Source organism: Pinus tabuliformis, chromosome 2_2 (assembly GCF_031772625.1).
Source record: "Pinus tabuliformis cultivar Carrire ecotype Pingquan chromosome 2_2, CPIR1, whole genome shotgun sequence".
In the NCBI taxonomy this organism is placed as follows: domain Eukaryota; kingdom Viridiplantae; phylum Streptophyta; class Pinopsida; order Pinales; family Pinaceae; genus Pinus; species Pinus tabuliformis.
This window is the reverse complement of record NC_142300.1, coordinates 797,129,678-797,156,073: the sequence shown is the minus strand read 5'-3', so window position 1 is coordinate 797,156,073 and position 26,396 is coordinate 797,129,678. Positions and strand designations below refer to the sequence as shown.

Sequence of the window (26,396 nt, the reverse complement as noted above, 5' to 3'; positions counted from 1 at the left end):
CCATACATAGTTGTTTTCATAAAACATACACATAACCAACATAGTAACAACACAAATACCATAAATATATCACCCATAAAATCCACATATAAACCAATACATTTATGCATGAAAACCAAGGGATTGAATTTCTTATTAGTGAATGCAGAAACCAACTGGAGATGGGACAACCACGTTTCACCAACCATATATTGGCTAAGCCAAGTCTATCTTCAGCCAATCACCCTAGTGCCATATTCCAAGCATGAATGTGGGACTCAAACCCAACTGAAAAGAACCAAACAAGAATGGATGCTACCGTAGTTATCCACCTACACCATGAGGAATTTTAGTGCCTCCTAGTCTCTCGGGCTTTACTATAATCCACACTCTAATCTAGGGATCACTAGGCCCTACGTCAAGACCCACTCTCCAGGTTTTACCGTACATCCCATCCTAGGACTACTAGGTTCAATGGAGAGAAATCCACCTCTTTGCTCTACTTTATATCCCTCCATTCACTGAAAAAGGATTCCTAAGCCCACCAAGGCACACAATCTTGTCTTTACCGCAACCCATAGTTTGGCTCAGGATTTACTAGGCCAATGGATTTACCATGATCCACAGTTCGGTTCAGGGACCACTCGGCCATATGTTTTTCATTTCCTAGATCCACCCCACTCCAAATCCATCCGACAATCTAGCAAAACTGAAGTGTGAGAAGCCACCACATCAAGGTTATTAGGAAATGGTAAGGCTAGGTCAAAAACACTGTCACACCTAAAAAACCCATGCCATGACACAAAACAACCACATGAAACACCATGCATTCCAAATCTAGTAAGGAAAATACACATGCGAATAGATACTTACAAAGAATCATGTTGTAGCTTCTTGATCCTCCCTTTCCCTGCTTGATCTTTGCTTTGTCTTTCCTTCTTTACCTTTCTTGCTCTAATGCTAGAGTGCTCCAAGAAAACTCTAAGTGTCCAAGAATGAGAGAGAGAGAGAGATAATAAGGAGAGTGATAAAAAACTGAATTGACAAAAGGTTACCCACTGATCCTCAGAAGCCTTTTTATGAATGAGGCCTCTATTTTATTCATTTTTCTCATCACATGCAACTTGTGACCTTTCACCTTAATTTTCTCCTAATTTCCATTATTTTCATAAATAAATGTGCCAAAAATGTCATTTTCTTTCCAAAGCCTTAGCCATTTCCTTTGCCAATTTCATTAGCCACAAACAACCAAATTAGCACCCCCTAGGATGTCTTGTCCAACATTCATCTTGGAATAAGTCTCCCATCAACCATGTTATTATTTTTAACTTTTATTACATGGAATTTTAACTAGGGTTGTTATAGGTGCAACAATAAAAATAGTAGGCTTCTATGGGGCACAACAATAACAATATGAGCCTACACTAGTATTATAGGGACCTAACAATATACATATAAGGTCTAGTACAATGTAATATCAACCCCTTGATTGTGTATACAATTATATAAGGAAACATTAAGTAATGAAAACACAAAGGAAATAATTTTATCCTTAGACTATGAAAAATGGTTGGCTAGGCCAACACCTTAGTTGAATGTAGGATGGAAATTAGGGGAGGAATCATTGTGTAGTAAAGGGATATATAAGTAAATTTCCATGCAAAATTATGTAATTCAAGCACGTAGATTACATAGTAACAACATGTTTACATTGGGGAGGAAAGTTCAAAGTAGTTTATGCTTTTATATATATATATATATATATATATATATATATATATATATATATATATATTATTGGTAATTTGTGGTTAAATTCTAATTAATTTTAGAGGGATGTTGCATTAATATTGATATTATTTTGAAGAGTGACTTTTCTCTTTATCCCCCAATGATTTAGCCAATGTCTTCCATCTTTATGTCAAGCCTACATGAGCCATGAGTGGTTTTGGATAGGGTTTGAAGCAATATTAGAAATTTATTGTTTTCAATGTCATTTAAATTATTCTTGTGCAATACGAACCTGGTAATAAAGGTGAAGGAAATTTATTTCTTGAAATCTGTACAACAATATCCTTGATAACAATGCAACATGTTATTTGAGAAATATATTCTCTATTGGAAGGATAATAAACATTTTTTCCAACTATCCAAAAAATCATAGTTTATTATTATTATTATTATTATATATATATATATATATATATATATATATATAATAACGTTAATGTTATTTACTTTCTAAGATCGTTATCAATAACTATTTATTGATTAATTTAAATAGAAATATAATTAATAAGAGGAAATTTGTAAATTGTATAAAACCAGCATAGATCAATTTTAACATTGTATCTACCAAGCGCCAAGATAGAGAAAATTTATGAAGATGAAAACCTCTTTTTTAGTGCAATACTTAAGAACGATTTACCAAGCACCGAGAATGATCAAATTTGTCAAGATTCAAACCTCTTTTAAGTGCAAAACTTAAGGAATGGTTTGCACATCAAGAGATTTGGTTCCTTTAGACTTTTGGTAAATATGGAGTTAAGATGGACGTATAGTTGTTTTTAGCCACACTAATATAAGAAACTTTATGATTATTATTATTATTATCTATGTTACATATATCTCTTAAAACTCCATATTAAACATGGAAGGAATTAAAAATCTTTTTTTTTTTTAATTTTTAATTTTTTATTAATATATTTTTGTTTTAAATGTTACATGTCAAATGAACATGGAATGAACTAAAAATCATGTAATATCAATAATATTATTTTTACATGTCATTTTCAACTCCATATTAAATAGTGAATGAATGAGGTATCTCCCAAATTTATTTATTTTTACTTTCAATTACTTAATTTCTCTAGATAAAATTTGATATAAAATTAAGGTGGAAATTAAAGTATTTTATTTATAAATGACATTGATTTTTTTGGTTATTATTATTTTTTAATATGTTAATGTAAGTAATATTTTATTATTTTTAAATCTAATGTTACTTGATAACATCTTGTTAGCTTGAAAATTAGGTTAAACAAAATCGTTTTTTAATATTGATATTATGTTGGAGAGTGACCATTCTCTTGATTGGCTTTCATCTGTATGTCAAGCCTGGTTGATCCATGACTGATTTTGGATAGGGTTTGAAGAAAAATTTCATTTATCTTATTCTCGTAAAATAATTACCTAGTAATAGAAGTGAAGGAAATGTATTACTTGAAGCCGCCATACAACAATATCCTTGATATGAGTACAACATGTTACTTGGGGAAATAGATTCGATATAAAAAGGATAATAAAAACATTTCCCAACTATTCAAAATATCATAGTTGACTATATATATATATATATATATATATATATATAGCATAGGTGAATGGAATTTATCACTTAAGTTTTCGTACAACAATATCCTTGATATGAGTACAACATTTTACATGGGAAAATGGATTCTCTACAAAAAGGATAATAATTATTTTTTCCAACTATCCAAAAAAATATAGTTGAACTTTACACCATAAGGTGTTTCCCTTTGGGAAGAACTCCCATAGCTGCCACTCTATACTATTTAGCATTGTTGATATTGTGTTAGATAATTGAAATGTTATGCACCATTAAATGAGTTGGATAGGGTATGTTAGTTACCGCATTTCCCAGTTAATCAATCTGTCGTAAGATGGGTTTTGGTTTTGGGGACTCTCAGTCTAGGGTTTAGGATCTAAGACACATATTTGTGGTAGTTAGCGACTACATCCATGGGGTCCTTCCCCACCGCACAAGGTTTCATTCGTCTTCATGTCTCCCCAAACAATTGATGTGTACTTTACTGCAAATGTTCACCTATTTCCATACATAACTTCACTTACTTCCACACTTTATTCATAGACAGTGTTTCAATATGTGTCAATGGATTTTTAACTTTTCTCTAGGGTTTCTCTAATGACCTCTGAGAGTCATAGCGACTATGAACACAACCGGTTTAAGACGTAGGGTTCACAACATTACTTGACAGAGTTATAGTGGCTATGAACATATTCGCTCAAAGACCTACAACTTTCCTCGCGACTCAAGACACCCACACTCATTGCGATTTTTAAGACCTAGGGTTTAAATGGTTTCAGAAAATGACTTTTTGTTGTATTGTTTTTATAATTTTTCTCATGCCACCATCCCATCACAAATGATTTTCGCAGTGATCATGACCATGATTGTTTTAGGAACCATCGACATTCTAGGAAACCCAAGCAAGGAATGCGAAGAACAACCCTACACAAAATTTATGTTATAGAATTATAACACCTACTATACACTTCTCTACTATAGATATATAACAGCTATCACTTGTCTATTTTATAGGTTCCTCTCTCTCAAGGTGGCCTACAAAAATTATTTTCCACTCACGACCATGAATATCACAAGTTCTTTGTTTACATTCTCTGTTAATTTTTTCTATTTCTTCCATAAGCGAGGGCTCAAACTTCATGTCTATCCCCATTAAGGTCTGGGTGCTAAATGTTTTGGAAACCATGAGCACCATGACTGGGTCTCCTAAATTCATTACGTTTTCCTAGAATATGACTTCTCAATCCCCTTGTTAGACGACTCACTTTTTTAGTAATTGCATTCTAATGTGAGGCCAATTAGTAAATAAAATTTACAATGCATCCACCTTTCATTAGGGTCTCATTTCTTAGTCATGTACTATTTTTTTCTCCATGCTTCCAATAATATATTGTTACAATACAGGACCTTTCATGCCATCAATCTCAAGCTGAAAGAATTTGAGAGTTGCAGACTTGAGTTCCAACAGATTGTCCAAGACACTACTGCTTACAATTTGCCTGATGCATCTATGATTAAAGAGATTAGGATCTCAAATAAACCCATAATAGGGAAAATATATGTTACATTAGCACAATGCACCACGTTGAAAACCATAAACCTCAATCTCAATTTTTTGAAAGGCCAAATTCCTCCCGAGCTCAGTCGTCTGAAGAATATGAAAATTTTGATGTTGTGGTTCAATGGGTTGGAGGGAAATATCTCTCATGAGCTCAGTGGGTGTAGAATTCTCAAGAATTTGATCCTCAACAAAAATTTTCTAATAGGGGACATACCAAAAAAACTTGCATATTACAACAATTTCGAAGGGATTCCTTTGACGAGCAACAAGATCACTAGAAGGATTCCCAGGGAATTTGGCACGCTGAGTCGTCTGGGCATTCTACATTATTTGGGTTGCATTTACATTTATTTTTCTCCTTATTTTAAGCTATAATCAGTTGTCTATTTATTTTTTGGATGGTCCTCTGATAGCCCTGTTAGCGCTTGAGATTTCACCCTAGGCTGAGGAAGGTAAACCTTCAAGGCAACATCAAACCATTTCACCTCGTAGCTAGCCCTACGGGGTATGAGAAGGCTCTCTCCGGTCAATCTCAATAAAATATTCAATGGACAGAGATGACCAATACAGTGACACTGATATTAGGCTAGTAAACTGATTAAAAGGTTGATTTGGGGGTTTTTGGGGTTTTTTTGGTGGCAAATTGAGGATCTGCAATTTTAGGGTGCGGGGATTTGACACAGTTTCTGCAGGTGGGTCTTTGGGGCAAGGTAGGAGTTTGTGCTGATGCCTTTAGCTGAGATGGATGATCAAGGAAGAAAGAAGAGAAGCTAAAGAGGGCAAACAATGACTTTGAATCCTCTTTAGACAGTGGAAAACATAAACATTAAACAAATTTGAAAGTTGAGCATGACATGCATGAATTCAAACTTTATCACTTCATTTGTTTAATTAGCAGCAGTAAAGAAAGGGATGGAACACATAAAAACACTTACAATTACAATAAGAGAACACACCATCAACACAAGAGTCCACAAGAATCCCAATGATGTCTGCAAAACCCTGGTCTTCCTTCTCCTCAAATTGCAGAGATACAAGTAAAATATACAATAGGAGCTTCTCCCTCAAGAGTCCAACCATGAAAATGAGCAAGAGAAGGCATAATATAGATGATCTAACTCCTTTCCCCACCTCTAGGGGTCGAGCTCAGCTTCCTAGGAGCTGTTTCAACTAATTCTAAACTGAGCACTAGATAATAGGCAGTCAAAACAACTTGCCTCTAAAACTTAGGAAAGTTATCCATGCATTAAATTTTTACCATTTACATTCAAGAATCTTCTAGAAGTGATAAAGGAGAGTAAAAGCATCATAGAGCCATGAAAATTACACAAAAATCCATCATTTACATGCCCAAAACATTAAACCAAGTGAAAACAGTGTTTTTCTGGCCGAACTGGTCAAAACAGGCAAAATTCCCTGACTGGTCGCGCACATAACTCTGACTGGTCGCGCACATTCACAGCTTTGTTTGAGGGCCTTCCCGGTGTTCAAATCAGGTGAAAGATAGCTCGTTGGAAAGTTCTGCGAGTCTACTTTCCAACCCCATCGGAATTTTTGAATTTGGAGTTGATTTGACCCCTCAAAAGTCATTTCTCCCAAGACAGCTTTCTGCAACTCAAAATAGGGGCAAAAAGTCAAAAGTTGCATGTATTTTGAGCTTTTGGAAGCCCAAATCTCCATAAAATCTGAAACCCATCCATAGGCAAGTGTATTTTTGCATGAAAATTCCAAAAATGCAAAGTTTTCCCCGTTCTGAGTTTCCCCCATGTATGGTCGCGGGCGGGGTGAGACCAGTGAAATGGCCAAAACCTGTAAAATTCCCAAAAATGCCAAAAATGCTTCAAAACTCTCAAAATTTCTTGGGTTTGCTGCTAGGAGGATGCTAATGAGTATCATGGTGAGTGAGAGAGGCCTCGGCCAAGATACGGAGGGGATCGGGCCTCTTTCTCCTTTTTTGTGCCTTGGTCAAACTCCTTGGATCCAGCGATTGTAATTTTGGCATTTCTCTAAAACCATGACACCTGTGCAAAACGTGAAGGAGGTTTTTCTTATTTGGCATGTTATGGACAAAAAATTCTCTCAGTTTTCCAAAATTCATATTTTATTTCTTTGAAACATCATTTGAGTGCAACTTGTCCCGATGTGTGAAACAAGGGATTTTGTCGAAATGAAGCGAAATGAAGGGGATAGGGGGCTTCTAAATTCTTGGGGAAATTTTTGGGAGTGGGGAGGGATGTTAGGAAGCAGGGGAAAGTGGAATCTCAGAGATTGAGCAAGGGGAAGGGGTCCAAAAGGGCAAAACACAAGCCAAACCTAGAAAATTGCCAAGTTGTAGCTAGAAACTAGGGTTTGTGCAAAAATGAGGAATTTGGCGGATCTAAGGGATGGGAAGTGTTTGATAAGGTATTTTAAGGATAGGGGAAGGTGTATGAACATCTGGATACAAGTTTTGCCGATGATTTGACCGTCCAAGAGAAATTGGCTTCAAAACCCTAGGAGAGGGAAATGAACTTGCCAAAGCACAACTGAAGCATGAACAAGATGTAAAATGACTCATTAGACACTGACATGATAATGAAAACCCTATGAATGATGATAGACTCAGCTGAATAGTGACATAGATTGGCATTTGGCCAAACCCTAGACCTAATGCCTAGTGACCAAATTTTGCTTGAAGACTCATTGAAATGACAAAATTTGACCTTGACACTTTGAGACCACTTTGTAAGAGCATATTTGATCACTGTAGGAAGGCTGGAAAGGCTGACACTAACATTGGCTCCAATGGGGATGGTAGCTCCTTGGAGGTGCCAAGAACCTTAGACCTCTGGGAGAGCAGACCAGCGCCTTTCAACCATTGGGCGATGGAGTAATTATTTACACCTTTGACACAAAACTTTGACACATTTATTGAATGAAAACTTGACTGAAAACTGACTGAAACTTAACTCAAACCGACTCGATGGCAAACTGAAATAACTTGAAAAAATCACTCAATAGACCAAACACAAATGACTCATGACTAACTTAACTTAAAACAAGAACTTACAAAGCTTTTAGAAAAACGGCAGCAATCCATCAAGATTTGGAATCATGATGACAACCACCAGTGTTTCTTACAAGACTATATACATCAAACTATATCAAAATGCCAATGCAACCAATCAAGCAGATGCCTTCTTGATTGGTTCTCCTGATCAGATCTTTTGGTCAACAATACAAACCTATCACTGGGCATCCAAAAACATAGCTGACCATGATCTCCTTCATCACTGAACACAACAATAATCACTTTCATTGCTGGATGCAACAAAATTGCTAGAGGATCGTGAAAAACATGAAGATTTGCCATTGCCACCTGCTGCTGAAAGAACAAGGTGTCCTTTGTTTCAAATTCTAATCTGCCTTCATCATGTGCTTCGGTAAAAGTATGCTCACGGGCTTCAAAAAACTCTGAACAAATGAATGGGCAGATCTCCTCTTGAAATAACATTTCAAAACATGAGACATATGAGGAAGAATCTGAAATGGAATCCTGAATGTTTTGTTCTTCTATGGTGTGAATGCGCTGTAGGTCATCTTCATATGATATCACAACCAAATGATCAAGTTCCTTATTACATTCTTCAATCATGAGAAAAGAAATTTCAGATGGTCCTTGAAGCACAAGATGATCATTTATATCATTTACCACAATTTCATGAAGAAAAACTTTTTCACTTGCTTGAGCAAAGATCTCACCTTGATTTTCATGAACATCGGAATCCAAAACTCTGTCTATGATCTCAACAGTAGAGCTCTCTTTGATGGGCTTCAGCACAAGATATTCCTGGTCATCATGATCTGAATTTTGATCTGAAATAGCTGAGTTGACTGAATTACATTCTAAAATTGAATCTTGGCTACCTTGCACGCTGTCTTCTTCTGTGGGCAGATCTGAAACAAGCTCTTCTCTTTCATCAATTACAGCCATATGGCCATCTTCAACCTCCTGACCTTGACAAGTATCCTCTAAGATTTCTATGTGCTGCTGAAACGGCTTTTCATACAGGGCTTCCATTATCTCAACATCCATAAAATTATCATCTTCATAATATTTCTCAAGGCTTTCAATAAAACTATAAGCATGCTGGCAACAGTCTTGAACTAGATTTAATGATGGATAAGATGTTAGATATCTTTCAATGAACATAGCATGAAAATCCTTTAAACAGTAAATACAAGCAGGCGGCAAACCTTCATACCATGGTTGGGCTTTACCTTCCAAAGTGGCCAAGAATATCTTCATCAAGCAATCTTCAGGAAAATCGACCTTGAATTTGCGAATATGCATACGAAATCTAACTAGATGTAAAGCAGCATCCTTCTTACCATCATCATTAAATATAGGCAGATTCCTTGACCAATCTACCTTCGGAATTTTATTCGGAAAACCGGGGATGTGATCTCAGCTCAAGGGAGCATATCTTCTTGCAATCTGATCCATCTTGAAAATCTCAAAGCTACTGATCTCTCTGCAGTGAAGTCACCATGAAGCATAGGTTGCTGGATTCTTCAGTGAAAGGAGTCGCCAAGTGAATGATTTCAACCTTGTCAGTGTCTGATCGTTGTCCACTATCAACAATCAGATCTGAACTTGATATATGTACTGGGGTAAAATGCAAATGAATTGCTGTATTCACAAGCTCACGGAGATTGACTGAAGCAACGTTTATCTACTAACGCTGATGTAAAACAAGAGTGTTTTCGAAGGCTACCTGGCATAACTTCAGGCTCTGTCTAAGACTTATGAAACAAACACATCAACCCACAAACAAGTTTGTTCTCCCCAGTATGGTCGCCACTATGTAAGCGCTTGAGATTTCACCCTAGGCTGAGGAAGGTAAACCTTCAAGGCAACATCAAACCATTTCACCTCGTAGCTAGCCCTACGGGGTATGAGAAGGCTCTCTCCGGTCAATCTCAGTAAAATATTCAATGGACAGAGATGACCAATACAGTGACACTGATATTAGGCTATTAAACTGATTAAAAGGTTGATTTGGGGGTTTTTGGGGTTTTTTTGGTGGCAAATTGAGGATCTGTAATTTTAGGGTGCGGGGATTTGACACAGTTTCTGCAGGTGGGTCTTTGGGGCAAGGTAGGAGTTTGTGCTGATGCCTTTAGCTGAGATGGATGATCAAGGAAGAAAGAAGAGAAGCTAAAGAGGGCAAACAATGACTTTGAATCCTCTTTAGACAGTGGAAAACATAAACATTAAACAAATTTGAAAGCTGAGCATGACATGCATGAATTCAAACTTTATCACTTCATTTGTTTAATTAGCAGCAGTAAAGAAAGGGATGGAACACATAAACACACTTACAATTACAATAAGAGAACACACCATCAACACAAGAGTCCACAAGAACCCCAATGATGTCTGCAAAACCCTGGTCTTCCTTCTCCTCAAATTGCAGAGATACAAGTAAAATATACAATAGGAGCTTCTCCCTCAAGAGTCCAACCATGAAAATGAGCAAGAGAAGGCATAATATAGATGATCTAACTCCTTTCCCCACCTCTAGGGGTCGAGCTCAGCTTCCTAGGAGTTATTTCAACTAATTCTAAACTGAGCACTAGATAATAGGCAGTCAAAACAACTTGCCTCTAAAACTTAGGAAACCTATCCATGCATTAAATTTTTACCATTTACATTCAAGAATCTTCTAGAAGTGATCAAGGAGAGTAAAAGCATCATAGAGCCATGAAAATTACACAAAAATTCATCATTTACATGCCCAAAACATTAAACCAAGTGAAAACAGTGTTTTTCGGGCCGAACTAGTCAAAACAGGAAAATTCCCTGACTGGTCGCGCACATCACTCTGACTGGTCGCGCACATTCACGGCTCTGTTTGAGGGCCTTCCCGGTGTCCAAATCAGGTGCAAGATAGCTCGGTGGAAAGGTCTGCGAGTTTATTTTCCAACCCCACCGGAATTTTTGAATTTGGAGTTGATTTGACCCCTCAAAAGTCATTTCTCCCAAGACAGATTTCTGCAACTCAAAATAGGGGCAGAAAGTCAAAATTTGCATGTATTTTGAGCTTTTGGAAGCCCAAATCTCCATAAAATCTGAAACTCATCCATAGGCAAGTGTATTTTTCCATGAAAATTCCAAAAATGCAAAGTTTTCCCCGTTCTGAGTTGCCCCCATGTATGGTCGCGCGCGGGGTGAGACCAGTCAACTGGCCAAAACCTGTAAAATTCCCAAAAATGCTTCAAAACTCTCAAAATTTCTTGGGTTCGCTGCTAGGAGGATGCTAATGAGTATCATGGTGAGTGAGAGAGGCCTCGGCCAAGATACGGAGGGGATCGGGCCTCTTTCTCCTTTTTTGTGCCTTGGTCAAACTCCTTGGATCCGGCGATTGTAATTTTGGCATTTCTCTAAAACCATGACACCTGTGAAAAAAGTGAAGGAGGTTTTTCTTCTTTGGCATGTTATGGACAAAAACCTCTCTCAGTTTTCCAAAATTTATCTTTTATTTCTCTGAAACATCATTTGAGTGCAACTTGTCCCGATGTGTGAAACAAGGGATTTTGTCGAAATGAAGCGAAATGAAGGGGATAGGGGGCTTCTAAATTCTTGGGGAAATTTTTGGGAGTGGGGGGGGTTGTTAGGAAGCAGGGGAAAGTGGAATCTCAGAGATTGAGCAAGGGGAAGGGGTCCAAAAGGGAAAAACACAGGCCAAACCTAGAAAATTGCCAAGTTGTCTCTAGAAACTAGGGTTTGTGCAAAAATGAGGAATTTGGCGGATCTAAGGGATGGGAAGTGTTTGATAAGGTATTTTAAGGATAGGGGAAGGTGTATGAACATCTGGATACAAGTTTTGCCGATTATTTGACCGTCCAAGAGAAATTGGCTTCAAAACCCTAGGAGAGGGAAATGAACTTGCCAAAGCACAACTGAAGCATGAACAAGATGTAAAATGACTCATTAGACACTGACATGATAATGACAACCCTATGAATGATGATAGACTCAGCTGAATAGTGACATAGATTGGCATTTGGGCAAACCCTAGACCTAATGCCTAGTGACCAAATTTTGCTTGAAGACTCACTGAAATGACAAAATTTGACCTTGACACTCTGAGACCACTTTGTAAGAGCATATTTGATCACTGTAGGAAGGCTGGAAAGACTGACACTAACAAGCCCTGCATCTAATGAATGGAAACCTTTCATTTTCTGATTTTGGCATTTTCAGCGCGTTTTTTACTGCAACTTCTTTTGAACCCAAACACTTTACATTTGGCTTTCCATGGAGCACATCTTTTCCATGAAACAAAATCATGTATTATTTTATGAAAGAGAAACATAATGAAATTGTATAGTGTTTCCATCTTATTTAGTTATTTCAACTAATAATCTATGTTATATGAATGCTCTTTCAATAATTAAATAGCATTTTACACTTCATAAAAAGTGGCTTTAATGATGCAAATATGAAACTGTCTTTGAATTAGGTAGTCTATATGGTGGATTTGTCATTAATTCCAACTCCTTTCTTTTTTTTGGGGGTTTGCAGCTGAAGTAGCCATGATTTTGATTCATCATGGAGAGTCACTGTGGAACGAGAAAATTTTGTTTCCATCGTGTGTTGATGTACCATTAACACAAAGAGGGGTAGAAGAATATATTGAAGCAGAAAATAGGATTAGAAATATTCTTGTCGATGCCATATTTACTTCTACATTGGTTCGGGCTCAGATGATTGTTATGCTTCCAATGACTTAGCACCGTAGGAAAAAGGTTAGCACCCAAAATCTCCAAATGATGATGGCTTAAATATTTTTATTGGGGGCTTCTTTGTTTTACTTAGTCGCCCTGGTATGAAGTGCAAGGCAAGGTGTTTAATAGTGTTATTACTTCTGGTTTATATTTTCACATTTTGAAACAATTTAATTTTTCAATGATGCTAAAACACAGTATATCATTATGGGAAAAATATTTAAAAATAAGGGATACTCTATTGAAAATGTAAAATAGTCTAATGCATGTAGTAATCCTTAATGTGATTTTAGTTTCACTTTTACTTTCTTGTTATTCTTAGTTAACTCCACTCTTGACATGTTGAATGGAATCCAAACTATTTAGAGCTTCATTACATGGCTATGGCCCCAAGTCCCTCACTATTGTGCAAGGGAAACATCACTTGTAGCTGCATTCATTAAATTGGACAGAGATTGGTTTCACTATTGGTTTCTCTTGACACTGGTAAATGGTGGGGTTTCATCATAGCTATTTAGATACATCTAATATAATTTTATTGGTGTCCCACAAATGACCTCAATAAATAGGTCAATGCAACTCAAAGGTACAACTAGCGTAAATTCACGGCGGGAGTGTGAAAATAAATCTTCTCACTAATCTATCGAAATCAGAAAAGAAGCTAAATAAATAGCCAATAAAAATAAAAGGCAATGCGGATACAATACCATGGTATAGAAATATTTTCAAAGCCTTTTGTTGGAAAATAATTTGTTGAGAAGAGAGGAGATAGCAATCTTTTGATATTATATTTTTTAGCACAGTTGTCGATCAGTTCTGAAACCCTCCCGCATGGTTCCACGGGTGACTTTTTTTTTCTTTTTTTTTTTTACTTGTGGTCTAAGTGGGGCCTAGGTTGAGTTAGGGGAAAGGGAAGATGAGATTAAAAGGCCTCTTCCTCCTCTCTTTTCCTTATTCTTGCATCTTTGGCTTGAGCTTGGAGAAGAGTGGAGATAGAACTATTTTGAGATAATATTTGTGAGAGGTTTGAGGATAGAGAGAAGGAGAGCTTGGAGGAGTGAAGAAGGAGGAGCTTGGAGGAGTCTATAGATGATAGATTAGAATGTTAGACTTTAGTGTTGTGATTTTGAACTTTTGAGTCTTCCTAGTTCACTGTACAGTTGGTGGTGGCAAGGTGGGCTATTTTGTAAATATTATTATTTGGTCATGACTCATGTTGATAGTTTCTCACTTGTTAGATAAGTTATTTGAATGCTTTATCTTATAAATGTCTACTTTCTGTTATATGCTTAAAAATTTGACGTATGTTTGTAATTGCTAGAATCTAGATGGTTGATGCTTGAATAATTAATAATTGATATACTATAGATGATATATATATATATATGTGTGTGTGTGTGTATATATATATTTGTGCTCATGAGAGGCTTTGCTTCCAAAAAAAACATCCGAGTTTCATGCAACATTGGTCCTTATCATGGCAGGGTTACAACTTCGGGGATTTCTAGTTACCCACAATTTTTATACAATTTGACTATATCCCTGGAAGCATTCTATATCTGGTTTTCATAGTTTGGACAAAAAAAAATCTATCATGATGTGAAACAAGACTAAATATTGAATATTTAAATGCAAATTGGTTTAGGTACGAGTGATAACACATAATGAGAGTCAACACGAGAACGCATGGAGTACAATATACACTGAAGATACTAATAATTAGTCTATTCCAGTAATAATAGCTTGGCAACTCAATGAGCGCATGTAAAATACTTTTGGAATTTGGCCTTGGACTTTATTTTTCTTGTTTTTATTTAATAATAGGTTGTCAATTAGGTTTATTTCTAAGTTGTTATGACTATTATAAGCTTATGTTTTCAATGAAATGTAGGTATGTCGAATTGCAAGGACTCAATAAACAAGAGACAACTGGTAGATTTGGGAAGGAAAAGGTCCATCAATGGCATCGTAATTATGATATCCCTCCTCCAAATGGTGAGAACCTTTAGATGTGTGCAGAATGAGTGGTTTCCTACTTCAAAGAACAGTTACACAAAACTACTTGCACTTGCATTGTAGCGGTTTTATTTTCTTTTACTGATCTTTTACGGAGTGGTATAAGTAGCTCGATATGACTGTCAATGTCTCTTGAATTTCTTTGCTTTATATTTTTGAATTGGTGGTCATAAGGAAAATTCAATTTTAATATTTGTGAAATTGTTATTGGTCATTTAGCTCCTTTAGACTAATATCACTTCCACAACACACTAAATATAACTGTATGGATGGATGTACTTTTCTTAGAGGGTTTGGACCTCCATTATCTATAGAATGAAAACCACCATAAATATTGTTCTGTTTGTTTGAATTCTTTTGAGCAAAGGAGATATTGTAACATCTTGGTATATGCCTTCACAAATTGTGGCTAAACTTCATTGTGGGAAAAATGTGTTGATTGCTTCTCGTGGAAATTCTCTGCGGTCTATAATAATGTATTTGGACAAGTTATCTTCTCAGGAGGTCTATTGATCATTTAACATGCCTCTAGATTATGGTCTCTTCATTACAGATTCTTTTAGGATTGTGGTATTCTTTTTTTGATATATTCGACTTGTTCTAGCGATTAGAGTTAGCTTGAAGCTTTCATTAACACAGGTTATAAGTCTAGAGCTATCCACCAGGATCCCCATTCTTTATATCTTCAAGGAAGGAAAATTTCTTAGAAGAGGAATTCCTAAAATTTCTTAGAAGAGGAATTCCTATTGGACCTTCAGAAGCTAGAGTTTATGATGTTACGAAGGTATATTTTATCTTTCATTATATCATCTGATCTGTAGTGTTAGTTGTCCCATAAAAAGGTCATTGATTTATGATAATATTAACTTAATAAGAATATATTGAAACCGTTGTTAATATATCTTTGTTACTGTGGATATAAATTGAGTCATCATTAACTCGTGTGATGCAAAATTTGGCTCTTTACAGGAGGAATTTGGATGAGTTGTTGCAGGTCTCTGTTAAGAGCCTGAGACTGAGCGTGAGATTGAGCCAGAGAAAAGTGATGTGTGATATTCAATGTGATTGGTTTGATCTACATGGTGAAACAAATTCGAAGAAAACGGTTGCCCCCAAACCGTCTCGATGGCCTGTCCACTGTTCAGCTCATTCATTTGCACCAAAGATTCCTTAGATTCGAACTCTACAACCAGGATGGCGTAGGCGTGTGGTAGTAGCAACTGCTGCTAAGGTAAGACTAAGACTGAGGCCAAAGCCAATCAACGCAAATTCATAAATTCATTTACAGTTTTTAATTTTTCAGGGTAATATTATATGTTTTGCTCTCAGCACATAATTCACACTGGTTACTGTACCTTACTTTCATTTTTCTCTCCAAAAAATTTGGTGTAGCTGCAAGGGTTTTGTTTGAACTCTACACATTTAAATTGAAATGTATATACCCTCTATCCGTTGATAATGGACCCAGGTACGTGGAATGTTACTCTAGTAAATTCCTTTTTGACACTGTCATTGGTTCTCATGTAATTTTAGGATTGTTATTCAAAGAGATATTACAAACTTCGGCAGGTTACAGAAGAAAATATACGACAACTGTTGGGTCTTTTGAGGAATTTGGTGGTGAGGGTTTTAACATTGGTCGTCAAGGGAACAAGGTAAACAACTTGACATTCTGCAACCCACCTCTTCTCAAACCCTAATGTTTTACGAGGCTTCTCGAAGAATTGTTGCTGAGCCCTTTTCTATTCGAATGCAGTTGGAGCACGACGTACCATTAAATGGAAAGATGGCCAAGCAAAGAACCTAGACCTATTTCTTCCCTGGCATGCCCAGGTGCCAAAGTTCCATTGATGGTTTTTTTTATAGTTTTGTATTTATAAATACAAATGCAACTTTTCTGTCTCTCAGCTCTGGAGGAAAAACTTTTTGGTAAATTCATAGCTGTAATTTTAATTTTAAATTTAATTTGAATATAGATTATTGATACAAAATGTAGCTATGATGACCCACCATCATTACGTTTCCATCACTATAATTGTTCTTTCCATACCTAGAAATATATATGATATCATAGGAGTAGTAAATGTCTTCAATAGTTGTTTGATATCCTATCCCCTCTTGCCAAATTCGAGAGCTAGCTAAAAGCAAGTAACTAGCTTGCTAATCATCGTATTGTTCATGAATTAATATTATTTTATTTAGCTTATTTGATGTGATCTATTACCTGTACTTTTTCAAAATCTATCAAATATTTTATATTGGAACTTGAAAGACCATATTTGAAGATTAAGAAGCAATCTGTGTTGGAAAGTTTATAGAATCTATCAATTTGGCTTAATGTAAGTGTTTTGTCTTTCTCTTCTACTTTTGAAATACATTTTTTTCACTAAATTTTATATTCTTTTATATGTCACAACTCTTATCGAATTTATGCGTTATGATGTTTCCTTTGCAACATTTGTTGCAATTGCTAATTATATCCTTGGGAAAATAGATTCTTTATAAGCCAATAATAATCATTTTTTCCAATATATATAGATAGATAAATAGATATAAAATTTAATTTTTAATATCACTATTAATAACAATTTATTGATTAGTTTAAATAAAAAATAATTAATAATATATATATATAAAAAAAATAATTACACATCATAATAACAATATTAAATAATAATGTAAAATATTTTTGCATTTCTTTTACAATGTAATGAAAAATACAAAATATATATGTATGACTTTCCCAATATATATTATATAGAGATAATGTACAACATTAATACCATTTAATTCTTATTATTCTGAAAAAAATTGATATCTATTGCTTATTTTAATTAAAAATATAATTAATAAAACCAAATTATGAATTGTATAAATTGTATCAAGTATCTAATTACAACTAATAAAAATATTAAATGGATTGTGCAAAATGTTTTTCCAAACCAACTCTAACTTTAGATTTCACAATGTCCACATGTCCAACACAGGGTCAAAAAGAAATTTTTTTATATTTTTTTGGTGATAAAATCGGATGTTTTGAACACTCTTTCAGAATACAGCTAAAAAATTAGGACGGTTGTCATGTAGGCCGCATCTAAAGAAAATCACTCAGGAAGTGAGACCATCCTGATCACCCCCTTCTATAAGAACACCCTTGGTAGAGGTCCATAACTGCACGTGGTACCTGGATATAATGCATACTAATTTCTGTTGCTTCTTTGTGTTTCCCCAAATTATTTTCTCTCATGACATAGATAAGTTCACATGAATTTTGGATTGTAAAATACCATTTTATTTTAGTTCAAAGATCAAATATATAGCTTATCAACAATTGAAAACATTTTGCAGAATGGGAAGTATGTAGCTTCTAATGATATGTTTCCAAATGGATTCAAAATCAAGAGAGCATGTGTCATGTGTTGTCTTCCTTATTCTATGGGAAGAATGGCATATCTTTGGGGAAGCGATGCTGAGGAGTTTAAACCTGAAAGGTGGCTCAAGGATGGAATATTTCAGTTTCAAACTATAAATGAGATGGTGTTAGAAAATTATATATTACGGAGCAATGGAACACATAAAATATTGCAGAAATATAAACACAGAAAACGCACAAAACAAGAGAGATACAGATATACGTGGTTCACCCAGTTTGGGATACGTCCACCCCGAACAGCCAGTCCTTCCTTTCTATTATCCAGCAAAATGAAGAGACACAACCTACAGCAAATCCGCTGTAATATCCTCTTTTTTCTCTCACAGTCTCACCTCTCTGTTTCTCACTCACAAAATACACATCTATTTCACAGCCTCAAATACAATACCCTCATACAAAGAGAGGGGTTGCCTTCTAGGGAAAAAACCCCTAAACTAAAGATAAGTTCTACCGTCAGATCATCTGCCTAATGAACGGCCCAGATTGACTAGAAATTACTATACTTTTACAAGGAAATTTTACATCTTTTTTTAGCTTTGGGGGCGCTGCCCCCGAGCCCCCGCTGGGGGACCGCTGGCCCCCGGACCCCCCAGCCAGGGGGGATCGGCCCCCCCGGACCCCCGCGGGGGGGACAAGTCCCCCCCGCGTGGAGGGGTGTACAAGACTTCCTGGGGTATACATCCGGCTGAAACAAAGACCTTTGAACAATCATGCTCCACACACAACAATCTCCCACTTGGAGAATGATTGTAGCAACTCCACTGCTGCTTCATTTGCTGGACAATGACTCCTCTTTGGACCTAGTTGTTTTTCATCTTCATCGTCATCCTTGAAGACCAATTGAAACTGAGCATGTTCTCAGTTTCTCCCTGGTTACAACTTTTGTTAGCATATCTGCAGGATTCTTGCTAGTGTGTATCTTTTCCAGCTTCAACTCTCCATCTTCCAACACTGATCATATGAAATGGTACTTGAGCTGTATGTGTTTAGTCCTGGAATGAAATGCTGAGTTCTTTGCAAGATGAATGGCACTTTGACTATCACTGTATAACGTGCCCATATCATGCTCCATACCCAATTCACCCATAAACCTTTGTAACCAAATCATTTCTTTACTAGCCTCTGTAGCAGCAACATACTCTGCTTATGCTGTTGAAAGTGCAACAACACTTTGGATTTTTGAAACCCAACTGACAGCTGTTCCTCCAACAGTAAATACATATCTTGTAGTGCTCCTCCTGTTATCTCTGTCACCTGCCATATCTGCATCAACATATCCTTGTAGGGAGATGTTTGAACCACCAAAGCATAATGCTTGATTTGTGGTACCTTTCAAATATCTGAGAATCCATTTCACTGCCATCCAATGTTCCTTTCCTGGATTGTTCATGTACCTGCTTACAACTCCCACTGCATGTGCAATATCAGGCCTTGTGCAAACCATTGCATACATTAAGCTTCCAACTGCTGATGCATATGGAACTTTAGACATATAATCCATGTCTTCTTGGGTCTTTGGGCACATTTCCTTGCTAAGTTTGAAATGGCTAGCAAAAGGTGTACTAACTGGTTTTGCATTGTGCATGTTAAATCTTTTCAACACCTTTTGTATGTACTCATTCTGAGACAATGTTAATTTACTATTTTTCCTGTCTCTAGTTATTCTCATACCAAGGATTTGTTTTGTAGCTCCCAAATCCTTCATTGAAAATGAATTTGCCAATTTTCTTTTGAGCACATTTATTTCTTGCATGTTAGATCTTGCAACAAGCATGTCATCTACATACAATAACAATATAATATAGCTGCCATCATTTTGCTTTTTCAAATAAACACAATGATCAGAGTGACATCTAGTATAACCTTGTTCAGACATAAACTTGTCAAATTTTAGATACCACTGCCTTGGAGCTTGTTTTAAGCCATACAAGCTCTTCTTCAACTTGCACACTAGTTTATCCTTCCCTTTCACCTCATATCCTTGTGGCTACTGCATATATATCTCTTCCTCCAAATCCCCATGGAGAAAGACTGTCTTTACATCTAACTGCTCAAGATGCAAATCTTCAGCTGCTACAAGACTTAAAATGGTTCTAATTGAAGTCATTTTAACAACAGGAGAAAATATTTCATCAAAATCAATACCTTTCTTCTATGCAAACCCCTTCACCACAAGTCTAGCTTTATACCTTTGTTTTCCTCCATCTTCTTCCTTCAGCTTGTAAACCCATTTATTCTTCAATGTAGTTTTTCCTACAGGCAACCTGACTAAATCCCAAGTCTGGTTATGCATTAAGGAGTCCATCTCTTCTTCCATGGCTACCTCCCACTTCTTCCTGCTTTCAACCTGCATTTCTTCTTCATAACATTCGGGTTCACCGGAACCAGTCAACAATAAATAATATAATGAAGGAGAGTATCGTTCAGGAGGTCTACTTATCCTGGTAGATCTTCTAACACCACTTTCAGGTGTTTGGGGTGCTTGTTGTTGTTGTGGTGGTTGCTGTTGTTGTGGTTGTTGATTATTATTATTTTCAGGCACCTTTCCTTTTTGAGTGATTTCATCAAGAACTGTGTATTCCTTGTTTTCCTTTTCCTGTTTCTTTTCCTGCAACTGTTTCTTATATAAGACCTTTTCATTGAATATTACAGCTCTGCTCCTAATGATTTTGTGATTTTCGTAATCATATAAGCGATAACCAAAATCATTAACACCATATCCAATAAAAGTACATTTCTTTGACTTTGCCTCAAGCTTTGTTCTATTTTCTTTATCAATATGGACAAAGGCCTCACAACCAAAAGGCTTTAAAATAGAGTAGTTTACCTTTTTACCTGTCTATGCTTCCTCTGGAACACCACCATCCAAGGAACCTGAAGGCCCTCTGTTTATTAGATAAACAGCAGTATCTACAGCATCTGCCCAAAACTGTAAAGGCAATCCTGCATGAAATCTCATGCACCTTGCACGCTCCATGATTGTTCTGTTCATCCTTTCTAACACACCATTTTCTTGTGGTGTTCTTGGAACTGTCTTCTCTCTGCGAATTCCATGTTCTGAACAGTACCTATCAAACTCTTTGCTGCAATATTCACCTCCATTTTCTGACCTAAGACACTTCAATTTCTTTCCTGTCTCAATCTCAACCAAAGCTTTCCATTTCTTGAAAGTATCAAATACATCAGATTTATTCTTAATATAATAAATCCAAGTTTTTCTAGTTGCATCATCAATAAAAGTAACATAATAATGAGAGCGACCGAGAGATGATACCTGAGTAGGTCCCCATACATCTGTATGCACAAGCTCTAATTTTTCATTCTTCTTTTCTTCGCCAACTCTGAGAAATCTGACTCTCTTCTGTTTTCCATAAATGCAATTCTCACAGAAGTCCAAATCAACATTCTTCAAACCCGGCAACAAATTCCTTGAGTGAAGAATCTTCATCCCCTTTTCACTCATGTGTCCGAGCCTATGATGCCATAATGCTGCATCTGCTCCTTTGGAAGTTAAAGCATTAACAGAGTTAGAAATGCCATTGAATAAATAAAATGTACCAACCTTTTCGCCTTTTGCTATTACCAGAGCTCCTTTGGTGACCTTCCAAGCTTTATCTGTGAAAGTTGTCACACAACCTTCACCGCCTAACTGCCCTGTTGAAATCAAATTTTTCTTTAGATCTGGAACATGCCTTACCTCCTTTAATAGCCATTGGTTTCCATTCTGTTGTTTTACAAGAACCTTATCCATTCCAACAATTTTACAGGGTTTATCATCGCCCAGACGAACTTGTCCAAAATCTCCTCAACATAGTCATGAAAGTATTTCTTATCAGGTGTGGCATGGAATGAAGCCCCTGAATCTACCACCCAGGAATCAGTAATATTTTCGAAAGAAAGAATAAAAGCATCTTGTAACACCTCACCTGTCACATTTGCTTCATGATTGTTTTCTTGCTATGGATCTCCTTCTTTTCCCTTCCGAGATCTACAGTCTTTCTTTAGGTGTCCTTTCTTTCCACATTTCCAGCACACTATCCCCGATCTGGACTTGGATCTGCCTTTCCATGATTTACTGCAATATCCTGAGCTCTTTCCTCTTTCCATTTTTCTTCCTCTAGACTCTGCACTCAAAGCATTTCCCGATGTCTCACTGGAGCTTTTCCGTCTCATTTCCTCGCTAAGGATAGCACCGAAAACATCATCAAACTTTAAAGTACTAGATCCAGAAACGGAGTTACTAATGGCCATTACCAAACCATTCCAACTTTCTGGTAATGAGCACAAGAATAACAGAGCTATAACTTCATCATAAAAGTTTACCCCTACAAAACTTAACTGACTTGTAACTGTATTAAAATCATTTAAATGGTTTGCAACAGATCCACCTTCCAACATATTCATATTAAATAACCGTTTCATAAGAAATACCTTGTTTGAGGCTGAGGGTTTTTCATATAGTTTCGACAACGTCTGCATCAAACCCTCTATCGTGGTTTCCTTCGAAATGTTGAAGGCGACTGACGCAGCAAGGCACAACCGTATTGTTCCGAGTGCCTTTCTATCGAGAAGGTTCCATTCTTCGTCTTTCCTACCCGTCGACATCTTTGTTTTTCCGCCCAATGGTAGGTATAGATATTTCTGATACAGATAATCTTCCATCTGCATCTTCCACAGCGAGAAGTTTTGGCCGTTAAATTTCTCGACCCTAAACTTACCATCTTCCGCTGTTGCTCCCACTCGAACTAGGAACCCTTCTTTCCTGCGAGTTTATTAGCCAAATAGACCTTCGGCTCTAATACCAGTTGTTAGAAAATTATATATTACGAAGCAATGGAACACATAAAATATTGTAGAAATATAAACACAGAAAATGCACAAAACAAGAGAGACACATATATACGTGGTTCACCCAGTTTGGGCTACGTCCACCCCAAACAGCCAGTCCTTCCTTTCTGTTATCCAGCAAAATGAAGAGACACAACCTACAGCAAATCCGTTGTAATATCCTCTGTTTTCTCTCATAGTCTCACCTCTCTGTTTCTCACTCACAGAATACACATCTATTTCACAGCCTCAAATACAATACCCTCATACAAAGAGAGGGGTTGCCTTCTAGGGAAAAAAACCCTAAACTAAACATAAGTTCTACCGTCAGATCATCTTCCTAATGAACGGCCCAGATTGACTAGAAATTACTATACTTTTACATGGAAATTTTACATTTGTTTTTAGCTTCGGGGGCGCTACCCCCGAGCCCCCGCCGAGGGGGATCGACCCCCCCGAACCCCCGTGGGGGGGACAAGTACCCCCCGCACCCCCCGCGTGGACGGGTGTACAAGACTTCCTCGGGTATACATCCGACTGAAACAAAGACCTTTGAACAATCATGCTCCACACACAACAAATGGTAGCCATTATTCCTGGAGAAAATCATAGTAGAAATGACACGGTATGGAAAACATCATTCTATACACTCGTTTTCGTTTTTATTGGAGTGAAATTTGTTTTTCATAAATGACTTGTTTCTTACAATGCAACATTTTTGTTTCTCCTTCATTTTCATTCCCAACTCACTCGCTCTTGTTAACTGTCGTTCAAAAAACTCACTACGTGTTGTTAGGGTCCTATAATAATATGATTCATAATTTTGAATTGATTATGGTTGGTCTTGTAATATTATACATACTTTTGCTTTCTGCAAAATGTTTTCCATATTAAAAATTAAAAATTTTAAATAGGGTATGTCCTAAAAGAATAATCAAAGGACAAAAAGAAAGAGTGAAAAATATGAACCCCGAAAAGAAATAAAACAGATAATGAATGTGTGCAAATTCAAATGCCACTACTTTTTACTTTTTTATGTAAAATAGCGTTGTGTGCAGCTTATCACAAATGCCACAATCCAAGATGGTCAAATATCTTAATCTTGACTATTTCATTCTTTAAATTTCATGTTGATAGATAGAGAATAAATATCTAGCCAAACTGTTTAACCTTGGCAGATCAGTAGTTAGGTAGAGAATAAAAATGAGCTCATCAGTTTAATATGAGCCATTGGAAGTTATAAGGTTAGAATTAGATAGTTTTCTTGTCAAAAGAAAAGAAAATAAAGGGTTAGCAAGCTCAAATGCACCCAATAAAGTGAAGAAAAAATGTTAGGATAAATAAAGGGTAGGTAGAAGAAAGGTTGCAAATGTACAATGTTGCTGAGTCAAAAGAAAATTTATCATGCTTAATCCTATGTTTCATGTGCATGAGCATTTATGAGAAATAAAATATGTTCACAAGCTAGTTTAACTAATTTCTCCTCATTTCACTGTGCCCCCTTATTTGCTAATCTCCCCATTATCCCTGTATCATTTATAAGTCCCTTTTCCCCCTCATTTTGACCCTTGGTTTCACACATTTCCCTAGTAATTACCCTTCAAAAATCTTCCCCCTACCCAAAACCCCTTTTCCCTAGTGTGAAATCCATTTCCCATTGCAAATATTAACTTCCCCCCTTATTAATTGCCCTATTTCCCTTCAAAAACCCAAAAAAAACCCTTATGCTAAGTTTTTATCCCGCCGCATTATTTAATTAATTCCCCACTTCATATTTCCTGACAAACCCTTTTAACCCACCAACCCTTGGTGTAGTTAAAAAACCCCGCCAATAACCCCTGGTCCCACTCTATTAAACCCGCTTCTTATATTTAAACCCTACCTTACTTACTAATTAATTATAATTATTTGTAATTAAACCCCAGGCCCCACAAATCCCTTCCCCAATTCCCTCTGTGCAGCTTAACCACGTGACAATCGTCCGATATCGTGCCCCCAGATTCGACAGCGCGCATCCATATCGCGCGGATTCACCATTCGACTGATAGCAACCCGAGAGCAAGCAAGATTCACGGTTTTGCCTGGGTACTATTCTGCTACGTGGCGGCCACAAGCTAGATCACGTGTTCATGAAAAATACCACCTGCCCTCCAAAAGCGGTGCGATGGCCCAGAAAACCGCCTCCCCACCCAGACCAAAAACTATGCAATGTCCATTTATAGTTTACGTACCAAAATGTGATCATTACCCTTTAAAAGGCCAGAAAAGCCCCAATTCACTCCTTTCACTTGTTTTTCACTATAACTATTACTCAAGCCATTCTGCGACACCCTAAACCTCTGCGACCAAATTGACCACCATCTGCCAACTGAAGAAGCTCCGAACACCTAATTTAAGCAACCAGTTGACAGTTCAAGCTACCGTACCCTCTGCATTCACCATTGAACCCAGTTTGCAAGCCAAATCGCAAAATTTCGAGTATTCTTAAGAAAAACCAAAACGACCCTCTCAATGTGAAAATGTACAATCCAATTGAAAACTTAATTAATTGAAATTAATTAATAAACTTTCCTAAATTGAGAAGAAATTTACTTGTATACCCCAAACCCTTCTTTTACAGATTGTAACTACCATCCCATTGTTCCAGGGCTTCCAAACCTCACTTCTACAACCACTATAAGCCTAATTCATATCCATAAACTCAGTCATCGCTTCCCAGACCTCTCTGGACATGAGACCTATTTCAACCCCTCACCTAGACTTCAACCACCTAGCATTAGCACACAAAGATTTTCAAATAAAGGATATTTCTTCTCCAGCTTACCTTCTAAAGCTCCACTATTGGAGTAAGGACAGATTCCTAAACCAGAACAATGACATCCACCTTTTGGAATCTAATTTAACCAAATATTTGTTTCTAGAAGTACACCCATTCCCTGACATCATCCACTTTTGTCATGCCTATTACGTTCCTAGCCAAAGGGATATTATCACCCCTAACCAATAGCTATTATTTACCATCACTACAGAGTCTATTAACCAAATGCTACAAGTCCAACCAAGCCCTAATGAGACCCCACTATCTATTGGTGACTTCCTAGACCTATATGTCAAGTTAGACCTCGCCAAAATAGCCTAAATATTCTAGACTTTCATTATAGAGGACCGCCATACTCCCACAAATAGTCCCCCTTATGCTACCACCACTTTTCAGAGAGAGGCAAATAGATTATTACCATGCTCTCTTACATCCTAGGATATACCTCAGATGAGCATGTGCATGAGGTTGTCTTGGCCTTTCTTTCCATATTTAGCCCAGGCAAGCCTCCTGTTGTCATTTACAACTATGCTCAGTTCATTGCAGACAGGATGCATGAATAGTTCATCAGACTGCCAACTGAGAGAGTCTTCAAGTACTCCTCTATGTTATCTCATATGTTTTTATATTATCAATCAGA

General features: G+C 36.8%; 1 pseudogene; it reads left to right on the top strand.

Moving 5' to 3' along the window:
- Window positions 1–15,852, top strand: part of LOC149195100 (2,3-bisphosphoglycerate-dependent phosphoglycerate mutase 1-like) — a 48,240-nt pseudogene extending 32,388 nt beyond the window's left edge.
- Window positions 15,853–26,396: the final 10,544 nt, after the last annotated feature.